The 18,022-nt window shown below is 41.2% G+C and overlaps 1 protein-coding gene across 2 annotated transcripts in view; it reads right to left on the bottom strand.

Annotated features, from left to right (window-relative positions):
* The window catches only part of LOC149321768 (SPARC), a 32,392-nt gene extending 14,768 nt beyond the window's left edge, over positions 1-17,624 (bottom strand). For both annotated transcript variants that reach the window (XM_089528239.1, XM_089528240.1), the window contains exon 1: positions 17,456-17,624. The gene's annotated coding sequence lies outside the window, so the exon portion shown is untranslated. The remainder of the gene's footprint in view (positions 1-17,455) is intronic.
* Between the last annotated feature and the right edge of the window lie 398 nt (positions 17,625-18,022).

Below are 18,022 nucleotides of genomic sequence, written 5' to 3'. Positions count from 1 at the left end.
GAACAAGAGTTTCCACTTAAGATCCATTTATGGGTTTCTCATGGACATCTGGTTCACCACTGTAGAAAAGAGTGTTGGACTATGTAGGCCTCTGGTGATCCATCAGAACCCTTCTCAAATTCTTATATTAGAAGAACATAAATCCCATGAAAACAGCACTGCTTGTACTTGTAAAAAAATTCCCAAAGGAAAAAGAAGCATAGGAGTGTGGGGGACATATAGGGGGGGTGATACAAAAGCTTCTGGAAGAAGTGAAGTCATGTTTTATTATGACTTACAGATGTTCATCTGGCGTGTTCTATAACCCAGTTGTGAATTTAAGACATAAATGAGTGGAGTTCTCAGATATGAGACCTGTAAACACATTTGATTATTTGAATTTTGCAGCTGCTATTCCAAGCAGATTACACATCAAGAGTACCCATGAAAACCCTTTTATCCTCTTGGGATATCAGAGTAAGGCACATTAAAGAATCACTTGGTCAGCAAAATAACAGAAAATAATGACTGGATAGGTCAGTTTTCATATTTGGAAGAGGGATAGGCAATTCCACATATTTTGGGCAACAACTTCAGTCAGTCCTCAAGAGCATGGCTAATAGCCAGAGATTATCACTGGCCAGGGTGGATGACCACTCCACCAAAATACACTCCAAAATACTGCGAACCATCAAGTTGTCACTTCCTTTTAACTTCATAGTCCTTCAGATAACATAGACACAATGACAGAAATAACAACATGAATACTGACTTCTGCCGTGATCTAGCCATGATTTAAGAATGATTTAATGCAGAGGATGGATGCTGACTATCCTGCTCTCCCTTACACTCTCCAGAGTGTTCAAAATATAACTTTTGTGTCTTCTTTTGTGGTCAGATGCACAGGCTGTCCTGATGTCAGATGTCTGTATCTCCCACTGTTACTGGAGATACAAAATTCAGTTCCAGACACTACAGATAAGATGGAACCAAGGGAGACAGAATAACATGTGCTTCCTATTCTGTTACATAATGCTCAAAGTCTCTCTTTGCTTTCATACCCTTGCCCCACTATTCATGTTTGCCCAACCTTGTTCAACCAAGTCTTTGCAAAAAGAAAATCCTGAGAGATTACATTCTTTGCTTATCTACAATCTGGCATACATAGTGAAGAATACAATGGTAAAGTCCTCATCTCAGATTGCTATTCTCAGCTGTGATGAGTCTTCAGGCCTTGATTCATACTCTTCCTGTTCTGTTACAGAGGGGTAATTGCTCCATATGTTGGTAATTTTTTCTGCCATCACATAAAGTTTTTAAACTTCAATATCTGTGTTAATACAAAATGGAATGACTATAGTGAAGAAGGTATGGCTGTTGTGTCTAGCACCAGGCAAGAATCTGAAGAGGCAGACAGTGAGATAACAAAATAATTCTTCGTGGGGCTGCCTTGACAGCTAGCAAGCCATCCAGGGTCAAAACCTGGGAACTGTTGCCATGCTGCTCATCAGCCAAGTTGCCCAGATAGCATCTATTGTGGAATAATCACTTCCTTCTTATATCAGAGAAGGGATCTCCATGGCAGTTAGGATTTTGTATTAAGATGGATAAAATTGCAGAAATGATCTTTCCTACTGCTAGAAGGTTTGCATGACAAGACTGGATTTAAAAACAAAGACAATACTGACAGTCAGATTTTCAGATGTACAGGTTGAGTCTACCTTATCCAGAATTCCAAAATCCAAAATATTCCAAAAACTGACATTTTTTTTCATGAGTGGCTGATATAGTGATGCCTTTGCTTTCTGATGGTTTGAGGTACACAAACATTGTTTCATCCACAAAATTATTAAAAATGTTGAATAAAATTACCTTCAGTCTAAGTGTATATGGTATATATGAAACATAAATGAATTTTGTGTTAGAACTTGGATCATCTCCAAGATATCCCATTATGTGTGTATATGCAAATAAAGGTATTCCAAAATTTTAAAAAATGGATAAAGGAGACTCAGGCTGTAGCACCAACATGGCTTTCCTCTGACTTTGCAAATATAAATGCAGGTGTACATGTGAAAAAACTGGCCTATCCAACCCACTGCAGTTGCTCATCCCCTGGCCTAATTTAACTTTCCCTATCTAAAATTTTGAGCACAAAGCAAAGTTGAATTTTGGTGGACTAAAGAATCATATAAGAATTAATGTGTCTGTTTCATTTAGTGTAGGAGCAAGACCTCCAAAACTGATTTTCCTCATGGTAACTGAAATTTAAGAGAAAAGAGAAAAATATGCTAGTTTCAAATACTGTATTTACATTGAAGTACAAGTTATGTTGGTGGGAGAAGATTAGCTTTTTATTCTAGTGCAGTTTTATGCACATTCATTTGTAAATTGGTGCCACTGGTATCAATTAAATATCAAGAAAGTAAGTGTGAATCAAATTAAAACCTCACTCATCCAAAATTGAAATCAGGCCCCCAACCCAGAAAAATTCACTTAATGCCACATTTTGAATGCCAGCTTGGGGACTTTCAAAAGTTCACCTTTGAAACTACGTACATGCAGATTTCATCACCACTTGAAATCTGAGACAAATGTGGGCAGATTTTTCCCATCCCATAATATATTTTAGGTTTAATAAAATATACAAATGCAAATTTCTGACAGACTGCAGTATAAGCCATTTCAACTCACTTCCCTCCCCATTTGAATGTGGGACCACCTTCATAGAATCATAGAATCATAGAGTTGGAAGAGACCGCACGGGCCATCCAGTCCAACCCTCTGCCGGGCAGGAAATCCAAATCAAAGCATCCCCGACAGATGGCCATCGAGCCTTTGCTTAAAGACCTCCAAGGAAGGAGACTCCACTACACTCCGAGGGAGTGTGTTCCACTGTCGGACAGCCCTTACTCTCAGGAAGTTCCACCTAATGTTTAGGTGGAATCTCTTTTCCTGTAGCTTGCATCCATTGTTCCAGGTCCTGTTCTCTGGAGCAGCAGAAAACAAGCTTTCTCCCTCCTCAATATGACATCCTTTCAAATATTTAAACAGGGATATCATATCACCTCTTAACCTTCTCTTCTCCAGGCTAAACATCCCCAGCTCCCTGAGTCGTTCCTCATAGGGCATGGTTTCCAGACCTTTCACCATTTTAGTCGCCCTCCTCTGAAGACGCTCCAGATTCTCCATGTTCTTTTTGAATTGTGGTGCCCAGAACTGGACACAATATTCCAGGTGGGGCCTGACCAGAGCAGAATACAGTGGCACTATTACTTCTCTTGATCTAGACACTATACTTTTATTGATGCAGCCTAAAATTGCATTGGCCTTTTTAGCTGCCGCATCGCACTGTTGACTCATGTTCAACTTGTGGTCTACTTGGACTCCAAGATCCCTTTCACATGTAGTCTCATTCAGCCAGCTGTCCCCCATTCAAGAATGTAGGAGGACCACATAGATGCAGCAAAACTTTCATTTAAGTTTCCAGTTTTTGTATCCGCTGAACACAGTAAGTTTGTACTCATATTTTACACTGAAACTGAAAGAAAATGTTCACTACACAACTTCTGTATCAGGAGCATTGCCTAAGCATTGACATTTTCCCATAGAGCTGGAGCACCCATTTCCCAAATGTGCTGGATTGCATCTCCCATCACTCCCTCAACATCTGGTTAGCAGCACCCATAGCAATAAGGTAGTGACTCCCTTTCCCTTTGACTTGGCCACTGCCCAGTGCCTGCAAAGCCTTTCCCCCTACCCACCCATCCATCCACCCCTGCCGCTTTCCCTCCAGCCCAGTACACCAAGTTCCTTCCTTTCTCCTTTATTTGCTCTGGAGGCTGCTAAAAGCATTCTCCATCACTGCCAAGACTTGAAGCTGAGGTCAATAGCTGTTCCCCTTTCAAAGAGAATTTTTAGGATGGAAAAGTACAGCTGAATCTGGCTGCTTCCTTCATCTCTGACTTATAAAGAATTTTCTTTTTCATCTTGCACTTCATTTACCTAGCTGAGCATATTTCTCTTATGTCCTAGCTATATTTAAGCTAAGCTATGATAGTGTAATTGGGGTTCAGAGGTACATGAGAGGGGTCAAAGTGAGGGTATACATTTGAAAAACAACACTCCCTCAGATATCCCTGATCAATACTTGGTGAAAATCTCAGCAGCATCCCTTGCACCAGAGAAGATCAGAACCTGATTGTACTTGGGTGTTTGGAGTCCATCTGACAACAAGCCAGCAAACACTCAGTGCTGCTGTTGTTGTGTTTGGAGGTAGACAGGGCACGGATCAAATTTAAGCAAATAGTCTTTACATAAACGTCTGTTGCTGGAGACAGGAAACAAGGTGATTTTTTAAAGTGTAAAAGAAAAGCCTCATTAACCAAAGTTATTTCCAAGAGAGTTTGCATTAAAACTTTATCTTGGAAACTTTTGAATTGGGCACCTTCATGATCTGCAGTCACTACATAGTGCGACTCTCCTTTAGTGAGGGTTGGTTCCATAGCTACCACCCAGTTATCTGTGGGGAGAAAATATGGGCCAAGAAATGCAGACTGAAGCTTAATTTGAGCATCAGGGTAGAAGTATCATGGATGCAGCAGTTTTAAAATTCTGGTAAAATCAATACCCTAACTATTGAAGAAAGAGATCCAACATACACTTACAGGAAAAGTTCAATTCCTATGCAGAGGTGTCAATATCTGATAGGTTTTTCAATACTTTCCTTTAACTGGGTTTATTTTTTCTTTGCATCAGGTCTCTAAGCAGGAACAATATAATTTTTTTCTCAAGAGTAAATACATCACAGCTACACTCCTTTCACCTCTGTCACCAAGCTCTGTCTTCCTATAGGAAAGAATTCCCAGGAACTAATTTCTTTATATATTTTAGCATTTTTTTTCTTTTTTAAAAAATAAATAGTGATGGTTGCAGGACATATTTTTATGTGACACAGGTGGCACCCAGGTAATTTGAAAGCATACTGCAACTAGGAAAGACAGGAGTGGGAATAGCCATGGTTATTTTTCACATTCTGTTTAGATATGTTCAGGCAGTTTACATCACTTCAGTTAAAGCTATGTGCAGGCAATTATTCTGGCATCCAAAGAATCTCAGCTTTCATTTTTAGAAAAGGCTTCAAGTCCTTAAATTTTTGAAGATTATTAACTTTGCAAACGTGTGAATGCTGCCTAGGCAAATTAAGAAGGACCAACAGTTCCTGTTTGAAAAGGCCTTCTGAAACTATGTTATTCCTGTGCTAAAGGGAAGCAGAAAAAATTATGCCAGATATACAAATATTGCTTAATTATCATGTACCTCAGCTGTACATGCTTGCTTTTCATGATGCAGAATGTGGATTATCTTGGTGAAGATTTGTAATCTTAATTGTAGAGTACACACAGCCATGTCTATGGTGGGCACATAGCTGTGTCTGTCGTACTCATACTGTAAAAAGGGAACATGATCTCTCTTCTTCCTTCTCTTCTATATACACATGCAAACATTCTTTAAGATTTGCTGCTCATTTGCAGTGAATACAATCCCCTTCTCAGCCACTTAGGCTTCTAGTCAAGAGCAGAGACAAATCCCAAGGAGCCCTGGTATTCAAAGCCAGGAGTTATTTCTTGAAATTCTCTGCAGTTTTCTTTTGTTCTTTTCTATGTGTCTCTCTGTAACTATGAGGATCACAGCATTGTGCTTTTTTAAAAAATGACTGCTGAATGCATGCATATGCACTGAATTTAGACCAGGCCTCTGAATATTCAGCCTTTATTTATCAACTGCCCTGGTAATAGTTGTGATATAAACAACTAGCACAGCCTATTTACATATACATAGTTTCATGTGGTTAAAGTGAAAATTTGGTGGTTTTAGTGCTGGAGTAGGACTTTAGGAGACCAGGGTTTGAATCCCTGCTTGGTAGAAAGGTTCTCTTGAACCCGCTCTCACATTTTTTCAATGTGTGGAGAGACAAAGGGTCACTCCAACCAGAACTAACTTCATCACCACTTTTGAAGAGATTAAAAAAGCACAGATTCAGGTGACTGTAAAATCATTGTAATCAGAAATGTACCCTCAAGAGATCACATCAAGAGATGTGTCTTTCTTGGTTCTGTTTTGACTCTAACTGAAATATGTACAGAATGTATTTGCATTGTCATATGCTGTCAATGGCTACTAGTTATGATGGTTATGTGTGGCCTCAAGGGATGGTAGGTAGTATGGCTTTCAATATGAGTTGCTAGGGAGCATGAGCAGGAAGGTGCTGAAGGGTGCAGATCCTACTTGTGGTTTTCCTATAGCAACTACATACTTGGTCACTGAACATTTAACTAGGCAGGACTTTGGCGGGTTACAGACCGCCCATTTGGGGCGGGCTGTACCCGCCCCTTTCCCCGGTGTATCGGGGCCTCAGTGGCCGGAACAGCAGCCACTGAGGCCCCGATCCGCCGCTTTTCAGGCTGTGGGGAAGCGGCAAAACGCTGCTTCCCCGCAGCCTGCAAAGGGGTGTCCCTGGGGCTTCAAGCCCCAAGGACACCCCGCCGCGGCAGGGAGGAGGAGAAAGGGGCCGCTTGGCTCCTTTCTCCTTTGGTCCACTGGGCGCAGACGTGTGAAGGCTGCGCCCAGCGGACCAAACGGAGCTCCTTCCTGCTCCACGCTAAGGGCGCACTAGGCACCCTGGCGCGGAGCGAGGACGTCACTTCCGCCTCGCCCTGTATAGAGGCAGCGCGGTCGTGAGGTCCTCATGGCGGCGGCCGTGTGGAACGGCCGCCGCCATTTTGTGTGTGCGGAGCATGCACTAGGGTTAGGGGGGTGCAAAAGCATCACCCCTTTCTAACCCTAGTGCGCGCTCCGCACGCACAAAACGGCCCATTTGTCTCAATACCTCACTATACTGTCATAGCACTATTATTCCCCTTTTACTCCTACAGCTACCTTCTGTGGAATTCTGGGATTTAGGGAAGGGCATTTAGACTTCTTAACCAAAGTGCTCTTAGACCTCACTAAACTACAGGCCCCAGAATGCCACAGGAGGCAGACATAGCATTTAAAGTGGAATAATAGCACAATAACAGTATGCTAAGATATTGTCATGGTCTCATTCAGGATTGCTCTTATGTTCGAAAATTTAAGCCACTGATGTGATAAGGCTTTGGATAAAACATTTTTGTTATGGATTCCAAGAGGATTTCCAGAGGCAGGTGTGAGAACTGTTAAGAGACTGGCACTGATTTTATTATGCAATAGTACTAAAACATAAAAGAAAAGGAAGGACCAAGCACCTTGTCTGATTTCTAGAATAACTAATTAACAAAAAATTATCTAAAATGCCTTCCAGTCTATTTACAGCAAATACTTAGATAGGATAGTATGGGTGGTTCCATTAGGAACTGAAATAATTACATTTTTGATTCATTGTATTGTTAATTGTATTGTTTTTAAATGTTGTGAAGAGGCTCTGAGTCCCAGCTCTGGGAAAAGAGCAGGATACAAATAAATATAATAATAACATTTTTTGATTCAGATGGTTTATTTCAGGCTATAATGTTTATAATAGGTAAGACATACATAAAATATATCTAAAATTCATACAAAATCCTTATTGTTTATAGTCCAAAATACCTACATCATATTTATTTTTATATTAGAGAAGTTGAACAAAATAGACTTGCTTTTTCCCCCCCCATTTGCCAACAACAACTGGATAAAAGAATCCATAGCCTCTATGCTCTTCTGTACATTTCCACTCTGTGGGTTTCATACAGGCAGAGGAAAATGTCTGAGATCATGAAAACTAAACAACTTTTTACTGTCATTACCTGGAAATGTCAGCACAGTCCATATGGCAAGAGTCCTGGTCAAACTTAGGCAATAGACATCCATATAACTGTTTGGATTCAGATTTAGTTGCACTTAAGAACAGATCCAATTAAATCAAAATAACTTCAATTAGTTATGAAGTCATTTTGCCTTCAACTGATTTATTGTAAGTATGATTAAATCTGACACCTATTTGCTGCCTGTTTTAATAAAAAGGTATGTGCACATGTGTGTGTGTGTCCCTTTGTTTGCCTTCATCTTAGCTCCAAAGCTGTGACAAGTCATGAGAAACCTGGTATGGGACCCTAAGGGTGTGTGCTTCAAAGTTGTTGTTTTAATGGATTAGTTAATTTTAATTAAAACTACCTTTAGCTTGCAGAGGGCTTGGTGTAGTGGTTGAGTGTTGGACTAAGAGATTAGTCCAAGAGATCACTAAGAGATCACTTTGGAGATCAAGGTTCAAATCCCCACTCAGGCATGGAAACCCAATGCATTTTTCAATCAACAACAATGGAGAACCAACTTGGTGTAGTGATTTGAGTCTTTAAGTCATTTTCAACTTATGACACTAAGGCGAACCTATCACAGAGTTTTCTTGACAAGATTGTTTAGAGAAGGGGTGGCCTTTGCCTTACTCTGAGGCTGAGAAAGTGTCATTTGTCCAAGGTCACCCAGTGGGTTTCCATGGCCAAACAGAGATTCAAACCCTGGTCTCCAGGGTCACAGTCTAATGCTTAGACCACTCCAACAACCTGGCTCTCACTATTATCTTATACCCCACCATTACAATTTGATCTCATGAATTAAAATTGGCCCATAACCAATTTGTGGAATATGCTGGCTCAGAGTGTGGTAGAGTCCCCTTCTTTGGAGGTTTTTACAAAAGTTGGATGGCTATTTGTTGGAAGTGCTTTGATTCTGTGTTCTTGCATAGCAGGGAGTTGGACTCTTGAGGTCATCCAATCTATGATTCTATAACAATTAAACTAAAGCTAACAATTCAAGCTGATATGCTTGATACACTTGAAATTAAAATGAATACTTTCTTAGGTTTTATGTTTAGAGTTGTTTCTGTTTCTTTAACTTAATCTCCCATGTGTTCAAATGTTCCATCAGACAAAGAAAGTATTTGAGGCTGGAGAAAGTGTAGCTGCAACCTGGAATTAATTCTAGGGGACACTGGAAGTTTGAACCAGATTTAGGCTGCATCTGCACTGCAGAAATAATGCTGTTTAACACCACTTTAACTTCCATGTCTCAGTGCTATGCAATCCTGGGATTTGTAGTTTGTTGTGGCACCAAAGCTCTTTGACAGAGAATGGTAAATGTCCTACAAAAATACAAATCCTAGAATTCCAAAGCACTGAATCATGGCAGTTAAGGTGGGGTCACACTGCACTAATTCTTCAGTGTTAATGCAAACACGGTCATAGTATAACTCTGATTAAGGCAATAGGTTTTCATACTATCTATCATTTCACAGATGAATATTAGGAGATGGGGAGTTAAGCAACATCATACTGAAGTCAAGATGGTAATCAGTATTAATGAAGAACATAGAAGGCATGAGAAGGTCCAACAGTTTCTTTTTGCTAAGGCTTACTGAGCAGGGCAAGATTCCTCCTTGTTTTCTCCTCTCCCCCTGCTGAGTTCCATGAACACCAGAAATACCCAATTTCACATAGTTTAGATATCTCTTAGTTCCCCCATCCACTCCAATGATCCTTCTTTCTCAGCTAGCAGGTACTGTTTCTCTCCACTCAACTACTGATGCAAATTATCTTCCTTTCCTTTTACTCATCCACCTTTCCCCTCTCCCATGGAATCACTTGATTCTTCTCTGCTTACCTATTCAGTTGCTCTTTTCCCTCACCCATCTGTCCAAGCGCTCTTTCTTTTTTCCCTATGCTATTTATCTTACCCTCACAATATTTTTCTTTCTCTTCTTCTATGCTGGTACTCTTTTAGTCCCTCACTCTTATCCGCCACCAAGATAATCATGTCAATTCTCTCTGTCTCTGTCTCTCTGTCTCTCCCATCAATTTTTGTTAAGTGTGAGGACCCTGCAGCAGGAAGCAGAAGTTGCATCAAGCATGCTCTATTCCACTACCACCATTCATGCCCCTGGCTGCAGGTTATGCCTGTATGACTGTAACTTGACAGAAAGAAGCAGAGAGAGACCATGGCACCTAGTGACTGAAAATAATATTGCAGGCTATTGTTGTTGCATGTCTTCAACTCATTTCTGATGTACGGCTATCATAAGACAAACCTAACAAGGGTTTTCTTGGCAAGATTTGTTCCGGAGATGAGGGTTGCTTCTGAGTCTCCCCCGAGACTCCTCTGAGACTGAGGGAATGTGATTTGCCCAGGATCACTCAGGCAGGTTACACACCGCCCAAAAATACGTATTCCATACGTATTAGGGTTAGGAAGGGGCGGTGCTTCTGCACCCCCTAACCCTAGTATGTATGGAATATGTACAATATGGCAGTGCCCCTTCCACATGGGGGCCGCCATATTGACGTAACGGACGCTCTGCGTCTGCACGTGGCGCACCGGAAGTGACGCCGCGAGTGCGCCCTTTGGCACTTGCGGCGCCTCTTCTGGGGCCCGAGAAGGAGCGCAATTTCCGCGCTCCTTCTCTGCAGCATCCGGGAGTCGCGCCGTTTAAAGGCTGCATCTCCCTGACGCTGCAAGCGGCGGCGGAGCCAGACCGTGGCTTTTCGGTGGTCTATAACCCGCCTCAGTGTGTTTCCACATGGCTAGTCACAGCGATTTGAACTCTAGTCTCCACAGTATAATCCAATACTCAAACCACTACACCATGCTGGATCTCAATGATGAATTCTTCATCGAGTTGACAGCCATATTCATCTTATAGCAGCTCACTCTTATGGAGTAGATGCATGCAGGGCAAGACAGTTCTGTGAGCCAGGGACATCACTGGAGATGTGTGAGGGATATGGACCACACTGGGTGACACTTTGGTGGAGGAGACACCCAGTCATACCCTCAGGCTGATGCAGCTACTGGAAGCACAGGGGCAGTGCTTCTGGGTCTGGTTGGCAGCACCAGCAGCATAAATGGTGCCATGGATTCCTCCCCTTCCTGCCATCATCACCTCCCTTTCCTGCCTTGCTGGCTGCTGGGCAGTAGCAGCAGATCATCGTCACCACTGCCACCACTCCTTCTTCTCTACTGCCTTTGTTCTTTTGGCCAAGAGACCCAAGGCTACAGAGAAGCAGCTGGCAGTGGCACAAGCCAGTTGCAAGCTCACCACAATTGCTGGTACTTGCCTGCACATTTTGTGAAAGTATAGAAACATCTAATTTTGCATTTGACTGTTGATTGTCCTCATTATCTGGAAGCTGCCACATATTCACTTACAACTGAAATCTTTGGTTCTCATATTCTGCTGCAACCTTCCAGAAACTGTTTCCCTCCAGACATTTTGTATCGTATTTTATTGCTGTTTTTATTGTGTAGTGTATTATGTGGTGTAATTGTACACTTTAGTATACTGTAACCCGCCTTGATCTATGGAAAGGCGGGCTATAAATAAAGATATTATTATTATTATTATTATTATTATTATTATTATTTTGGAATGCAACCCTCATCAGGCACAGCCAACATAGCCAATGCCCAAGGATGATGGAAGTTATAGTCCAAAACATCTAGAGGGATAGGTTGCAGAAGGCTTCTCAACTATAACCAGATCTAAGAATGCGTGTATGTGTGTGTATCTTCTAGACTTGTTTTCTATCACTTGCTCTATGATCTCCCACGTATTGAATTAAAGAGTGTAAACAGATTGGGCAGGGACTAAGTCCCTACGCAATTATGGCACTATGTTGAACATTCTGAGGACTTAGACACACTGGACTTCACATTGCCATCTTCAGAATCAGGATCCCTTGAATGTATCCAAATGATTCTGAAATAAATTTTGCTGACCTTCTAATGGATAAAGCCCAGGTTAGTATGTGTAGATTAGGATAGTGGACATGAAAGAGACCTCAGTATTACAATTCCAGAGAAACTGGTTTTTATTTGTGGTTTCAGGACACAAAAACTTGCCAGGAAGAGGAACAAGCTCCAAATTTGACAACACACTGGGTTAATGCCCTTTGGTAGGCAACCTCTACTTTTCATGTACCCTGACAGGCTAACCTGGGACTGGAAGTAATAACAACAATACTTCAAGTACCGTGGGGCAACTAAATCTAGCCTAGTATTGCCTGAACCCAGCACCCTACCCCAATAGATGTTGTGCAACATCCCCATCATCCCCATTATGGCCATGGTGACTGGGGCTATGAGAATTCCAAGATATTGGGGGTGTGACTGGACTAGCCACCATTTTGATTACCCACAATGCCTGGAGAAACACAGTACTTAAGGCAGAACTCTTTAATAGTCATGAATACACAATATGGTACTTATAATGTGTGTATGGTTTTAAAAATCTTTATCCTTTCATTTTCTGTGAAGTCAACTTTATATCAACAGTTTTACCATTGAGAACTTAATATAAGAAATAGCAGCTTGCAAAAGATCAATGGTCAATCAGTGTCTTTCAGGGGCCAGACTGGCTACATAGTACAACAATAGTGGCAAAGAGGAATGAATCAAAACACTGTGATTGCCATCCTATTCCTGACTGGCTTCCTGTTCCAAGACAGTATGTTGTTTCCTGCCCTTCTCCATCATAGCAGGGTATAAATAAATTGTTGTTGCTGCTGCTGCTGCTGTTGTTGTTGTTATTATTATTATTATAAAATGGAGGTAGATTTATTTTCTCCATCTGTTAAATGGACTGTATCTATCTGCTCTGCAGGACAGGTGCCATGAATGTATCACTATTTTATTGTTTGATTTTATTTTTAAAGAGGAGTTTCTTGCCATACAATAATTGGTTTGTCAGTGCTACATGTATGGTTCCATACAGTTACTGGCCTGTCAAAATATCCATTGCTTAAGGGCAGGACACCAAGTTTTAAGGTACAGACAAGAAAAAGTATTCTACAGTGTGATTCCTCCCTGATCCAGAATGCTTGGGACCAGAAGTGTTTTGAATTTCGGGTTTATTTATTTATTTATTTTAGAATACCTGTATTTGCATATATATACATAATGTGATCTTTGAGATGGGATCCATGTCTAAACACAACATTCATTTATGTCTTACATATATCTTGTACATATAGCCTGAAGGTAATTTTAGTCAATATTTTTTAATACGGAAACAAAGTTTTTGTACACTGAACCGTCAGAAAGCAAATGTGTCACTATCTCAGCCACCCATGGGAAAGGTTTTGGTTTTTGAAATATTTTGGATTTCAGAATTTTGGATCAGAGAGACTCGCCCTGTATAACCATAATATTAGTAAGAAAGCAATCTAACTTTTCAGTGCTAGTCCTTGGCTGCACATGCCAGATTTCTTTCTAATCCGGTTTAGCAAATAGTTTCCAAAATAAAAGCAGATCACAGGCTTTATTATGATATTTCATTAACTGGGACATCATTCCAACTGAGGTGATAGAACTAAGACTAACTAAACCACTTTAAACCAAAGCTTGGGGAAAATATTTTGGGACTACAGTTCTCAGAATCCCCCAACTAGCATGGCCTGTGACCATGCTGGATGAGCAGCCTTGGAAACTATAGTCCATCCTCCCCCCCCCCCCCCCCCAAGTTCAGTTTCAGATTGCAGTGGGACCATCTTGTTTTGTATTTTTCAGGACTCTCAGACAAGTCTTCTTAAAATGTGTGGGGCTGGAGGGTAGTTTCAGCCTGCAATGAGGGATTGGCAGTGATAGTACTTCCTTCCCTTGTTGATCCATATGCCTGCTGGGCTGATCTCACATTTCTGGTCTGCCAGCAGGGAAGGAATTGTAGCACAGTTGCCTTGTGTTCCTTTTGGCCCAGCCAAAACCAGCCTGCCCCCTGCCTTCATCATAGGGGGAAATGGAGCACAAGAGAGTTGTGCTCTGCTGCTTCATCTCACCAGAAAGTACCCAATGACCTTTTATGTCGGGTGCACAAAGTGTAGTCTTCTAGGTGTTGTTGTAGTGCAACACCCAGCAGCCCTAGGCAGCACACACAATGGGGAGGAATGTTGGGAGATGTAGTCCCACATCATCTATTTGATTGGAATTTGTACATCCCTGCCCTATGTCATCATGGGCACCTCTGGGGTCATGTCCCATATTTTGGATTGCCACGTGCTATACTTTACAGAAGACAGCCCTCTGTTGTTTTTCTGTTTCAAGGGCCCTCTAGTCCATGCCTGATTTAATTACTGTTGTGTGCCTTCAAATTGTTTCCAACTTATACCAACCCTAAGGTTTTTGGGGGCTGTGTGACTCCTCAAGATCACCTGGTGGTTTCCATGGCCAAGCAGGGAATCAAACCCTGGTCTTCAGAATCGTAGTCTAACACTCAAAACATTACACCAAAATGCTTGTGTGATTGGGGTGGAACTCATAAAGATGAATGTTCCTCTATAATAATAATAAATAATAATAATAATAATAATAATAGGTTTTATTTATATACCGCCCAATCACTGGGAATCCGAGCGGTTTACAACAGAGGGGATAGTAGACAATTGCAATTGTCTGCAAGCAGAAACCCAATATGTAAGGGAGAAGGCCAGGCCAGAACACTTCACCCCAAAGCTACTTAGCTCTTTATGTGCAGGACACTTCCCCACTCAGGCTGCATCCACGCTGCAGAAATAATCCAGTTTGACACCACTTTAACTGCCATGGTTCTTTGCGTTTCTACAGTTATGTGAATTGTAGTTTTGTGAGACATTTAGCCTTCTCTATCAGAAAACTGGTGCCACAGCAAACTACAAATCCCAGAATTCCATAGCATTGAACTGTGGCAATTAAAGTGGTGTCACACTGGATTATTTCTGCAATGCAGATACACCATCGGGGAACAGTCAGTTATGAGCATGGAGCTCCTGAATACAGAAGTGTAGAGCCCAAAAACTTCAGGGGAGAGTTGGACTAATGATGCTAGGCATGGGAAATGAAGGCTTGTTGTGAATGTAATTTTCCAGCTAATTTTGGTCATGTTATCATATAGTTTCAGTGGTGCCATCAAAGCAAGCTCAGCTGTTAAAAAGTCAAGTTGTCACTTCTTAGCACTGTGTTCTAAGGAAGAACTGACCGGAAATTTGGATTGGACAGAAGCCCAGACAGTTGCCACCTGTGAAACTCCTTCAGTTCTCCCTCTTCCCCCTCCCGTCCTCCCCCCCCTGTACACTAATGCACAAATGATACAGCAACCATTCTTAGTGGTTGCTGTATGATTAAGCTGTGAGCCACACAATCAAGTCTAATGAAGGGCAAGTGTGTTCAATCATAGCCCTTTGTTTTCAGCCATAATCAGATACTGCTGGCATAAATAACCGTGTACTTAATTGATGTTCTTTCCATGAACAATCAAACAGCAAGCAAAGGGCATACTGGGGAGAACCTGACCCCTTGTTCTTGAACTAGAGAAGCAAGAGACAGACAGTAATTAGTGACAAAAGTACATTATGTTCGTTTTTCTACATTTTATTCCCCATATTCCAGAATGGAGCCCAACAGCTGAACACAGAGATACTGAGTAACCAAATCATGGTGATGCCTGGCACAAACTAAGCTCTGGGTTTAATGATACTGAGTTAAATTCTTTTACTGACTTAATGGTGCGCTATGCATGGGATTAGACTGCATTTGCTGCCCATGACATATCTGTTTTTATTCATCTAATTTATGCCCTGCCTTTTCACTCTCGCACACAGAAACACACATTGAAGGGGGCAAGCATGGTATAAGAGTTTGTTGGACTTAGACTTCAGGAGAATAGGGTTCAAATCCCCATTTGGCCCTGGAAACTCACTTGAGCAAGTCACAAAGTCTCCTAAAAGGAAGGCAATGGCAAATGTCCTCTGAAAAAAAAATCTTACCCAGAAAACTCTATGATATGGTTGCTATAAACTGGAGTCCACTTGAAGGCACATAATAGCAGTGACTTTTCACCTCTCCCAAAATGTGCATAATAATAAGAAATAATAAGCAGACAGGCTATTTCGAATAAAAAATGTTAATAAATCAAGATACAATCTACGCACATATTTCTTTAGATGTTGCATAGTGGGACAAATTCAGAATCAAGGCAACACTATTTCAGGAGGGAAAACTTTTTGTACTTTTCACCATCTAAATTCTTCCATTAGGGGAAGGAGAAAGGGGAAAATGCTTTCATCTGAAACCATCCTTCTTTTTCAACTTCTGAGGCTGTACATCTCCTGAACCAGAAGTCCCTGAAAGGGTTTCCATGGGAGCCGACATTCCATTGTAGGATAGTCACACAAGAGAAGAGGGTTTTTTCCCCCAGAGCAGGCGGGACTTGGCAAAAGTTTGAAAAGTTGATATCTCTCTGCTCCCCCTCCTCTTGCCTATGTGGCAGACAATGGCTTTGTTCAAAGAGCTGCATGAAACTGTGCATGCATTTACTTTAACCCTCCCTCTCTCTCTTTCTCACACACACACCATCTCTCTTCTTTCAAACTAAAAATGTTTCATTTCTCTTCCTTCCTTCCTTCCTTCCTTCCTTCCTTCCTTCCTTCTTTTCTTTCTTTAATGTTACTTGAGAAGAATAAGACTAGTCTGACCAATGGAATTCTTTTTCTCCTTCTTGGCACTTAAATTTCTACCTGCATTTTACAGTAAACTGTTTTAGTGAAGTTTCTGGAACAAAATCATAGCTCCAAAAAATAAAAGAAAAAGAAAAAAAGAGGAAAGATGGGAAGCAATTGAATTATATTTATTCTCCATGGTTTGGAACGGAAGAGGCAGCTGCTGCCTTTAAAGGCAATAAAGTTCTTTTTGAGCAACAGCTCTTCATTTTTAATAGGTTTGCAACATCCTGGCTTGACCTTAATTCTCCTTCTGGTATGTTGCCACTCTTCCAAACCCTGTCCTAGGCAAAACACCAAGCAAGTAAGGATGATGATATAGAGGAGAGGGTATTTTAATACTCCCTAGTCCTTTTAATGGGCTTCTGAATGGGCTAAATTTGCTAAGATAAAATCCTCTTGACAAGTTCAGTTCCTCAGATGCCCTGTAGCTTGACCTGCCCAATGACTGGGTGTATTCCATGTGCCAACTCAATTAACTAGCCAGGGAATTAGTTGTGAAACCTTTGAGACAGAGTAACAACTTCTTTAGAAATTACTGTAGCCTCTTCCGAGAGAGAGAGTTTGTATGTATATGTATATGATGAGCAAATTATATTGATGTCGAGGCAGAAGAGTCCTTTTTAAAAAAAAAAACTTTGCCAGTCTAAAGTTATTAACATGCCTCTGCTATAAGAAAACACCTTTCATGCACTGCATACCAAAAGTAGGGCACAGCAAGCAAAAGACTCAAGAATGCATTTGCAAGGAAAAGTAAAACACAGAATATCCCCACACATTATACAACTGCCTTTCCTCTGTTAGTTTATAATTCAGATGCTGATCCTAGTTTTTTGCACATTATCATTTGTTTGCTTACTCCTGAGAAAGGAAGTTGAGCAGTAAGAAATACCAGAAAGCAGGATAATGGAAAGAAATCAAGAAAGGAGGATTTTATGCCATACCTCAGGGACAGGGCGATGGAGCTGAGAAAACTTCAGTCTCTTCAAGGGTCTGAAGGAATCTAAATGTCTTTGAAGGTGGCAACAGGAAAGTGTTCCAGAGGATAGCTGGGCCGGGTTTCTTTCTCCTCCTCTATTTTCCAAATCTGTGTTTCTTTCTCTCTCACTACAAGTGGGTTGGCTTTCACCTCCCCCACGTCTCCCTAAATATATTCTGAGGCTGTGGCCAAAAGCTAAAATGATAGACCAGAGCAATCAAGTAATGGCAGAGGAAAAACACTGCCTTTAGAGAGTCTCTAAAAGTAAGATAAATAGAGGATATGAGGTGATGGCTGCATTTCTAGCAGAAACTGCTGAATGTCCATATTTCAATAGGATGATTTTGTTACTTTCTGCCTCCAGAAGAGATCTAATGACTTTTGGAAATAAATATTCCCCAGAAATCATGCCAGTTTGAGGGACACAGTTGCACAGTTGTTTATGCAAACAAGGAGGATGCAGAATAGTGGGGATAGCTGTATATTGGTGTACAATTGAGCTAAAAAAATCTGCAGTTGTGGCCTTGCAAGT

This window comes from Sceloporus occidentalis, unplaced genomic scaffold (genome assembly GCF_023333645.1).
Source record: "Sceloporus occidentalis isolate IW3139 unplaced genomic scaffold, rSceOcc1.0.p SCAF_1, whole genome shotgun sequence".
Classification (NCBI taxonomy): Eukaryota; Metazoa; Chordata; class Lepidosauria; order Squamata; family Phrynosomatidae; genus Sceloporus; species Sceloporus occidentalis.
This window is presented reverse-complemented; position numbering and strand designations above follow the sequence as displayed.